At 34.5% G+C, this 10,727-nt stretch overlaps 1 long non-coding RNA gene across 1 annotated transcript; it reads right to left on the bottom strand.

Annotated features, from left to right (window-relative positions):
* Positions 1-7,113: 7,113 nt before the first annotated feature.
* On the bottom strand, positions 7,114-9,157 carry LOC131637782 (uncharacterized). Its single transcript, XR_009294478.1, has 2 exons — positions 8,701-9,157; positions 7,114-7,588 (listed from the first exon to the last, which is right to left on the bottom strand). It is a non-coding gene; the product is annotated as an uncharacterized LOC131637782 (long non-coding RNA).
* Positions 9,158-10,727: the final 1,570 nt, after the last annotated feature.

Genomic DNA, 10,727 nt, shown 5'->3' with positions numbered 1-10,727 from the left:
TTGGGTTTTATCGAAAAATTTGTAAATCCAATCCAAACCATTCCATGTAATTTTTATCGATTTGGGTATCAGATTCTCTCAAAACCGAACCAAACCGGCCCGCGAACACCCATAATTTTTGAAGTTGAAGAGTTGATTGAAAATTGAAGAATTTTTTTAAGGGTTTTAAGAGTAAGTTTAGTTTGATCACGAGGAAGAAGAAAATGCAAGGTGATGTTTTATTCAATTTCCCGCTTCTCATTTCCGGATATGCATTCCCGGAATCATCATTAAGTTGTTAAATAAACCAGCTCAATGAATAAAAATATCATAAATGAGTACAAAGGGTTATACAAAGATGCATCTCCACATTTATCCAAAATAATATACAGAAATGCATCTTCGAAATATATTCTGACAAAAATAGAGGCTGACTAAAATACGAGGACTGATGTGATTTTAAGTGTGTCTGGAGATGCATCTTCGGACACAATAAAAATATTTTGGATTTTCAGAGGTGTGAGATCCACCTTATAGGATGGGATGAGTAGTGTAACATCCATATTTAATTAAATATTTTAATTGAATGTTACTGAGTATTTTTTGGATATTTGTTAAATATGTTGAATATGTTGTTTGAGCTGATAAGTTAATAATCAGATAAATAGTCGATTTAGTCGGGAGAAATTAATATTAGTAATAATATTAGTTTTAGTAGAATATTGATTAATTTAGTTGGGTTAAGTTGTGTGTGAGAAATAACGAAGTTGGGGGTATCGTATAGTACACCCATGAAGACTATTAGTAGACTCATTATTTTATTAAGTGATTAGAAGGTGATTCATTGGATATGGTCAGCAAACAAAACCAAAAGCAATTAGGTCACGTAAACACTAGTAGCAAAAACAAGGGTTTGGAAGCACCAAGGTTGGAGAAAAAAGATTAGGAGGGTTTGCTGTCAAAGCCAAGTTCCAGAAATTTGAGCTACCTTCACTACGCCAAAAATGATTTTAGGCAGCGCACCTTAGACAGCGTTTTTTCTGAAAGCGCTGCCATAGCCTGGGAAAAAATACACGGAAAATGTTATAAAGAAAAAGCGCTGGTAAAGGTCCCCTTAGAAAGCACTTTTTAAAAAAGTGCTGGTAAAGGGATTAGGGTTAGTATTTGGGACCAATCTCCCTCTCTCGTGAAGCTCAGAATCTCTCTTTCTCCTTCCTCACTCGCGATCAAGACGAAGCGGCAGCCTCCGCTCCAAACTCTTCTCCGTCCTTTCTCTTCTTCGTCCTTCCTCTTCTCCATCCTTTCTCCGGCGAACGGCGCAACGGCGATTTGCAACCAAACACGACGAAGATCATCTCTCCCCTCCAAACTCTCTTTCATCGTCGATCTGCTCTCTCTCTCTCTCTCTCTCTCTCGATTCAAATTGAATCATTGCGATTGTGAAGAAAGTTTGATGTTCTTCGAAATCCAAAAGTCTCCAAGAAATCTGTAAGTTTCAATCGATTCTCCCTCTTCTTTTCGTTTTCTGATTTCATCTTCTTCTTTTTTCGTTTTCTGCATTTCCGATGTGTTTATGACGATGACGTTGATTTGTTATTGTTGTTTGCAAATTCACGGAAGTAGCGGCGATTGCGATACATTTCTGATACTATTCTTCTGTCAGTGATTTATTCACATATAGTTTATGTTTTTTCTCTCTAGCAAGTATATCTCTATTGTCATGATAAGACGAGGGCCATCTCAAATCAATCTGACCTCTTTCTTTATGAGGATGCAGTTGTTTTACCTGTACATTCTAACATGCTAATGTTTCTTCTTGCTGCAGGTTTTGAAGAGAGATTTCAGAAGGAATCTTTGCTAAGTTCATCTGCTATTCGACTGACCTTGGTTAAGGTAATTTGGTCTGGTTTCAATTAGCTAATGTTCCTTTAATACTCAAATATTGATTCTTTCACTAGCCTATGTCAACATCGAAATCTGGAAATAGAGCAATTTTCTGAATATGATACTAGTTCTGAGTTAGTTGGTCCTATATTGCATTTGAACCAGGTTCTGTTCTTGTTGAGAGTACGCAAGAACCGAAGCATGTCGTTCGGCAGCTCATTGTTTGCATAGACATTTCTTTGACGGCAGAATAGTGATAGTTCAGTATATTGCCCTGAGTCTATACAGATCAAGATTTACAAAATGAGCATTTCAAAGTGAGGGGTAAGATTTGGTTATAAGAACATAAAGAGCCATGTGGAGGGCAATATCATAGATATCATAGATATTGTTTATGATATAAAATTAACTTCACATGGTTGTAACTTGGAAGACAAACAGTTCTGATATGCTTTCTTTACACTGGTCCAATTAGCCATTCTAACGAAGTTCTAATACCTAATGCTTGTTACATGAATGGATGACTGAGTGTTTTTTCTTTCAGTTTTACTATGCTCTTGATATTACCGGTTGTTTTGTTTAACTTTATGTTATTTGAATTTTGTATCCAGATATTGCTCCAGTTATTGAGGGTGCTGTTAACCACATTGCCTCGAGAAGATTTGAGTTTGGAGGTACTGATCTAACTAATTATCTGGCTCAAGAACTAGGCAAATCCAATCCGCAAGTGAATATCAGTATGTCTGATGTTGAGAAAATAAAACAGCTATACTCATGTTGTGCTGAAGATGACTTTGCTTATCTGAAGACCAAAGATCATTGTCCTGTGGAGACACATACCCTTCCTGATGGACAGGTCTGCCTTTTGATTCATTTTTTTAATAGTTATGACTTACTATGACAATTGCTCATTTACTATGACAATTGCTCATTTACTTGCTCATAAACATTGTATTTTTCCATTAATATATATATATATATATATATATATATATATATATATATATTCAATTAATTCACACACATTAAAACTTACCAATCAAATTTTTACTTTTTCATTTTTAAAACTGTTTTCAAAAACTAGATCATCAAACACAATTTTTTTTAAATTCTCTTTTCAAAAATACTTTTTAAAACTAATTTATGAAATAGATTTTAAAAACTAAAAACAAGAAGCCATTCACATATAGTTTATGTTTTTTCTCTCTAGCAAGTATAACTTATATGGGTTTATGTATGCTGGACTGTTTGAATGACTTTGAATATGGTAGTGTGACTGGTTTGAGGTTTTATCTTATACCTGAACTATTTGTGGCAGATTGAACACTCCTATACTGATGTGCACTAAATTATGCAGGTTAACCGATGGTTGTCAAGTTGTGGTTATAAGCTTTGGTATGAGATTCGAATATTCTTTGGAGGACCTGACGATAATGAAGCGCTTGCTTACGGTATGAGAATAGCCAAACATCCTGACATTGTGCTAACTGTTGTTAAATTTGTGTCTCCACTCGGAACAACATTATCATTCAGCGCTAAGTTAGTCGGTGTTGCATCGGTAGAATATACTATGTTAGGAAGAATGTAAATAGATTAACAGTTGATTGTATATTATCAAAGAATGTAAATAGGTTAACTGGTGATTGTATGTTATCATTTCATCATTAATTTTTTTACTAAGGTACTTTTGAATTTTCATTTGTATCATATTTCCAAACAATGATATTATTATTATGATTATGATTATGATTATTATTATTATTGTTATTATTATTATTATTATTATTATTATTATTATTATTTTGTGTAAAAAACAGGTGCATATAAAATATATAATTCAAACAACGCTATTTTAAGTAAATTATATAAAAAAATTGTATAGTTTAGATAGCGCTTTACACTAAAAGCGTTGCCTAAAGTAGCTTTTTTTTAAAATTTTTGATTTACTAAAAGCGCTGCCGTAGGGGGGGCTTTAGTAGCGCTTTTAAACTAAAAGCGCTGGCTTAGGTGGGCCTTTAGCAGCGCTTTTAAATTTAAAGTGCTGGCTTAGTGGGGCCTTTAGCAGCGCTTTTAAACTAAAAGCGCTGGCTTAGGGGGGCCTTTAGCAGCGCTTTCCCTTAAAAACAAAGCGCTGTCTTTACCTACAACAGCGCTGGAATAGACAGCGCTTTAAAGCGCTGTCTAAAGCCAAAAAAAGTGTTGTCTAAAGCCAAAAAAAAGCGCTTTAAAGCGCTGTCTAAGGTCCAAGGTAAGGGTGGGGTTCGAATTTTATAACTGAGATCATGATGATTGATATGTAGGATTGGGACTATATGGTTTCTACTGTCTGTATTGAGTTTGTGGTGTTTGATTCTGATAAACTTGTAGTTGCTATTGGTGAAATCGTGTTGAATGAAAATTATGTATACTGCTGTTGTTGATATTGTGTTGCTTTGGGATTCAAATATTGGCATAATGTGTGACTGGGTTATTGAATTGAAACTTAGTTTTAGAAATCAAGTAATCTAGGTAGCACACATGAATGTGTAGGAAGAAAGAAGCTGGGATGGGGGCCCCTTGAATAAGGGACGGGCGCCCTGTGTTAAAAAGAAAAAAAAATTATATATATATATATATATATATATATGTTTAAGGGGCAGACGCCCCATAGCTTGGGGGTGGGCATCCCACCTCTTCCCTTCTTATTTTCCACGTGGGTGTGGGTGTGTGTTACGTGTTTAGTTATTCTCTTTCCTGGCAAATAGTAGTATTAGTGCTTTATATATAATTGAATTAGAAACATGCTAATGATTTATGAGATAATATGAAAATAACGATAGGTACTGCTAGTAGTAAATTGTGGGAGACAGTAGTTGCAAAAAATAATGAGCAATAGCAGGTTTTTAGCAGAAATTGATATCTAGTAGCATGGTTGGAAATTTGATGACAGCAAAAGAAAATTGAGTAACAGGAAATAATTCTATCAGTAAAATAATTAATTTCAGTATACAGTTAGTGTTACTTGGAATATGGAACAACAAGTGCACAAATAGTAGTAGTAGAAGCAGTAAGTATTATAACAGAATTATATCAATACCAATTTAGCCGACTTAGCCGAATTAAGCGAAACATTAGTTGTCCAAAATTAATTGAAACCGGTCAGGATAAGTCTAGCATATTAGTAGGTGATATTGGTTGGTTTGCTTTGTTGAAATTATGTTGAATACGTTGACATACAGGTACAATTGAACAAGTTGATTTGTTCGAATTACGGACATATTTGAGTTGTAGGTCTGATGACTAGTGTTGATTTAAGTTGTTGCAGTTGATGCATATTTTATGTGGTTGTTGTTATTGTTGTTGTTGTTGTATGCCATTCATAAAAGCTGCATACATTGCATTTTTCCAAGTTGGAGCTAATGCTCACCACGTTGGCCTGGATTGGCAAAAAGTTGAAAGTTGAAGGCTTATGCCTTTATGTCTCGATAAACTGGAAAATTCTAAGTTGGGAGTTCTGCTCCAATGGTACCACATGCATATGCATAGTTGAGTCGCATTTGAGTTGCATTTTGAAGTTGTCGTTATTATTATGTTATTTGTTGATTGTCGTTTTGTTGTTGTTACAAAGTAGCGAAATTTATGGTTCTTATCTAATATAATAATTATCATGCACTTGTTTATATTATTCGATATCTCACCCCTTCCGTTTGAATGTTGCCCTCTGTTGGTAATGTGCATGTAGTCAGGAAGAATAGTTGATGCTTGGTAGCTTAGTTGGTGTCGTCGCTCTGATACGTAGCACTCGGGGGGATGAATGCATGTGTTGATTTTATTGTTATTTTGAATTTTAGTTGTCATTTGAGAAGTTTTTTTAGTTTAAGTTGTTGAGCAAGATGCTATAATTTATTTGAAGTTTAAAGTTGTGAATCTGCTGCATGGTTATTTATTAAAGTTTATTTATTTTGAGGACTAAATAGTTGTTATGAGTTCTTCTTGATTGTATGTGTTATGTATCAGTTATGACGAGTTTTTATGCCGTTGATTTCAAGTTGAAAATGTGATATCCCATGTTTGGTTGAAATTTTATCATTCTGATTTTAATATAAATGTCGGGTAGAAATGGGGTGTTACAAGTAGTCCCCCTAAAATTTAAGCATAATGAGTTTGATCCAATTTGATGATGTAATATCACTATTCCCAATCATAATGGGTTGTAAGTGAAATTTTGTCCCACCACCCCATTTTTTGACGTGACACCCCTCTGTATTTGTGCTTTTACCATAATTTTCAGTGTGAATTTTACATTTTTTAAAAAGCAACGTGTTTTTTAGATTTGTGTGTCATGCACCGAATTTTTGAAATATTTATGAGCTTTTATCGGATTTTTGGAGAAATTCATGAGTATTTATTGAATTTTTGAGAAATTCATAAGTTTTTATCATATATTTGTTAGAACAAGATTGAGAATCTGTTCAGAATCTAGTTTTGATGATAACAAGCATATATTTTGTTAGTAACAATTTTATTACTAATGGTTTCATTTAGTGTGCAGAAATTATGCTTATATAGGTTGCATCAGAATCACAGAAACTGAATCAGATATGAAAGAAGAACCAAACATTTAGAAGATTAACTAAAGCCGGGATGTCACACCCTAAATTTTGCCCAAAATTTTTCTTATCTTACCGTTGAGATTTTTTGTCAATCATTCAAGTACTTGGTTTAAGGCTTCGTCTCTTTTGAGGACACATTCCCTTTGAGACTAAATTATGCTTGATTGGATTTAGTGTTAGAGATTCACTCATTCCATTTGAGACTAAGTTATGTATGGTTGAATTTAGTGTTAGAGATTCACTTGATCACCGTCCATTCTATGTGGCATTTGTTTTCACTAATTTCAACATGAACAACAAATCGTCTTCACTTGAACTTGGTTTGTGCATAGAGTTTAGCATAATAAAAGTGTTACTTTAATTTGAAATTAAGTTGGTCTTGCAATTAATTTTGACTTCTAATTAGTCCATTTAATTAATGAGTTAATTTCTTTCAAATTTGCATGATTATTCACTTAAAATAACAAAGTGTCATTCACATTGAAAAGAATGGTCTTACTTTTCTTCACTCTAAGGTAATTTGAATTAAAGGGCTATTGAGAATATGGAGTCTTAATTTCATAATACGTGACACATGCCATTAGGTGCTCAAAGTGATTTTGTCACCTTGAATTAAGTTACCATTTAATTTTTACAAGTTCATATTGCAAGACTAAAATTTCATGTGTCCATTAAAAAGACAAACAGTGAGTAACTTTTGAAATGGAATGAATATTCAAATACAACCACAAGCATGTTTATCATTTCAACACAAGTTTCATGCCAAGCTTTTGAAGGTTACATACAGTGGACAACCAAAAATGAATACAATGCTTAAATTTCCAATTTGTTCTACAAAGATGATGCAAAGAAGATGATACATGATTCAACCATCAAAGTGATACAAGGTCTCTAGTTTGCAAGGTTCCGAATGGATACAAACTAATTTAAATGACAAGTTTTTTTTCTTAAACTACAAGAAAGTTAGTTATCCATTCAATTCAAGACTCATTGGGCACATAAGTTCAAACTTCACAGTGCTACAAATTTAGATACAAGTCTTGAATCATGAATCACTTGGTACCAACTACTAATTGGCAGCATCCTTGAGTTACCATGTCAATAAGCTTGGCCTTTCTTTGTACATCTAGAAGCTGTGCAAAGAATTAATATCAGAGAAATTGTTAAGCACCAGCCAAGAAGAAGTAAATACAAGCAAGAAATGTATACAAGAAAACAAGCATCGTGTTTGCAAAGAAAAGGAACATGAATTCAAGCAAGTTCACTACTAATGCACTTCATAAACATGTCTAAACACAGTAGCTCAAATGAATATTATGACAGTCCAATAAAAGGAAAAGAAAGCTCAAATGAATGATGTCAAGAAGTCACAATTGTCATATACAGTTTGAAGAATTGAAGGAATTATTTGAGTGTGCAAGGTGTAAGCTATGTCAGCCGTGGGATTAAAGTATCGAAAATACAAGCTATCAATTGTTTCTAGAAGACGAGTCTTTGTTGATTTTTTTTGAATCACGAATTGCTGCAACTCACTTAAGTCACGAGTTCTCTCATTCCTTGATGCACAAATTGAAAGCCTGGAAATGAGGAAGTTCTAATCCACCTCATGCATAATTTAAGTCAATTCTGAAACTCCTGAAATTTCTCTAACAGCTCAATTCCTCACTCCCTCAATTTTCCAGTCAGCTCACGATTCCAAGGTTTCACAATTCACAACTCAAAAAGCCTGGAAAATAGGGACCCTTAGCCACATCATTCCACGGTTTTTTCCACGGTTTCTCAAGTCAGACTCTCAACTCCTGAAAAATCTCAAGTCACCACTACTCGTCCAAGTCACGATTCATTCAGTTTCCTCAGTCAAAACTGAATTCCCTAAATTCACTCAGTCCACCCTCAACTCCTGATTTCTCTGAGTCAAAATTACTCCCTAAAATCTCTCCAAACCTATCACACGTACAAATCTAAACCTTCACTATATAAGGTACTCTAACTCATTCATCGGGCACAAAAGAAAGTTGGCTCACAGATACATAGCACTCAAAAGAAATCCCCCAAAAACCTATTCACTTAAAGCTCTCACTACCGAGTAATTGAGGCTTCACTCTGAAGCTCCGAATTGCTCAGAGCTCAGCCCCTGCGTACCGATAATTTCCGAAAGCTACAATACAACTACTAACGGCAGAAGGATTCGCAGAAGAGAAAGAGAAGCAGATTAGCAAAAACAAAAAGAGCAAAAGAAACTCACCGAAGGGGCTCGCCGGCGCCGTCGAACCAGGTACTTCGAATCATTCTCTTCACGATTTTTTTTTCATGCCATGTCGTGTGTAACTGTATGCATAATCGTAGATCCAATATGATTTGGTAATTAGCTTCAAGAATAGTGTTCGATTTAGGATTTTTTTTGAAATTTAGGGTTCAAGGTTTGGTTTGATTTGAAGGGTTTAAGCTTGGAATTAGTAGAATCTGATGCCATATTTGGGTTTAGAAGATAGGAATTAGTAGGGAGGGGGTCGAATTTTGATGATAGGACTAAATCGCCGCTGCCGCCACCGTAGGGAGATTTCCGGCGCGGCGGCCGTTTATTTTCCGATGAGTCTTATGTGAGAGAGAACAAATAGGGAGGAGAGAGAAAGGTTAATAAGTGATAGAAGAGGATTTGAGTTCTGGGAGAATTTACGATTCATCAATATAAACTTATCCATTTTCATTTGTTTAGAAAAATATCAATACATAGTCCCTAGTTTAATTATATTTAGAATTATTAATTAGAATTCGTTAGCTTTAATTAATTTCAAATAAATAATTTTATAAATTTAATTAAGTTTGTTTTTTTTTAGAAATGTATTTAGGTTTACCTTTATTAGTTTTATTATTTTTTTATTTTTACTATCGTCTCACATTATTTTTTTTATCACATTTTTTTTTTTTAGTTTATTTATTTGGTAGTTTGTTATTAATTAGTACTTTATTAAAACATTTTTCATAAACATTTTTGTGGCCCTTTTTTTTCTTCAAGATATTTTTAATAAACTTGGTGTGAAAAAGATTGGTTGAACACCATTTGTTCCTCCAGTTCCAAGTATTAGACCGTTGGTTGTTTTAGACTTATGATTTAATATTTGTCCTCCATGCACAATAAACTCTAATAAGTGAAACTTGTTTCACCTCACCATTTTAATAAAGAAAACTTTTTTGGATGAAAACAATTGGTTGAACATATTTTGTTCCTCCAATTTCTAGTATTTGGATCGTTTGTTGTTCAAGACTTGTGGTCCAATACTTGTCACCTACATAAAAAAAAACAACAACTTAAACTCATCAAACTTCTTTTTTCGCCCTTGTGCGACTCTTCGAAAACATTTTCAAAACGAATGTGTCTTAGCCATTTTGACACGAAGAACGAACACATAGACTTAGCCTCTCAGACGAGCAAACAAGTCAAGGTTCAAACGTTCGAAATGTCTAATGCATCATTCTTCTAAAATCAACCAACAAACCCGTGGTTTTTACCCCGAACTACGGAGCTCTGACTTTCCCATTGCACGAGGGAATACGTAGGCACAAGACACGACGTCTTGGCGAGCCCAATAAACTAAAAAAACTTTCTTTTCTCTTTCTTAAGTAGAAGATTGCAAACATTTTATGATAGTACTCGAACGCAAAATTAACTAAATGGGTCCCGTTGAGTACAACGGACGTGAGGGGTGCTAACACCTTCCCCTCGCGTAACCGACTCCCGAACCCGATATGGTTGCGATGACCATTCCCTTTTCTTTATAGGTTTTATTCGACGTTTTACCCGTTCTTTAGGAACAAATAAATATCGATGGCGACTCTGTTAATTTTTGCCGGCCGCGACAGCTGGCGACTCTGCTGGGGAGAATATCCTAAAGCGAGTCCACCCTAGTTTGGTTCTTTAAGTGTTTGAGTACTTTATGGTTTTATTTTGCTTTCTTGTTGGTGTTTATATTCTTGCTTATTTCGTTATTCCATTCCTTATTATCTCTTTATGCTTTATATATTATATATTGTGTTGGGAATTTTCTGGATTGTGATAAATTGTGAGAAAAGCCCACTACCCAGGCTTCGAGTAAACACCTAAGATAAGATGGGTTGCGTAGTAAAGATCCATTGGACTTCAGTGTCTCTTGGGTCGATACGAAAACCCAACTTAGAGTTGATCCTTTTAAGGAGGTTGTTGTCTCGTATGTTAGTGCGTTGACATCAATTTCTGTAAAAAGGATCCATAACTCTAAGAGACCTTTAGAACAC

The sequence above is a fragment of the Vicia villosa genome, unplaced genomic scaffold, assembly GCF_029867415.1.
Source record: "Vicia villosa cultivar HV-30 ecotype Madison, WI unplaced genomic scaffold, Vvil1.0 ctg.002084F_1_1, whole genome shotgun sequence".
NCBI lineage: Eukaryota > Viridiplantae > Streptophyta > Magnoliopsida > Fabales > Fabaceae > Vicia > Vicia villosa.
This window is presented reverse-complemented; position numbering and strand designations above follow the sequence as displayed.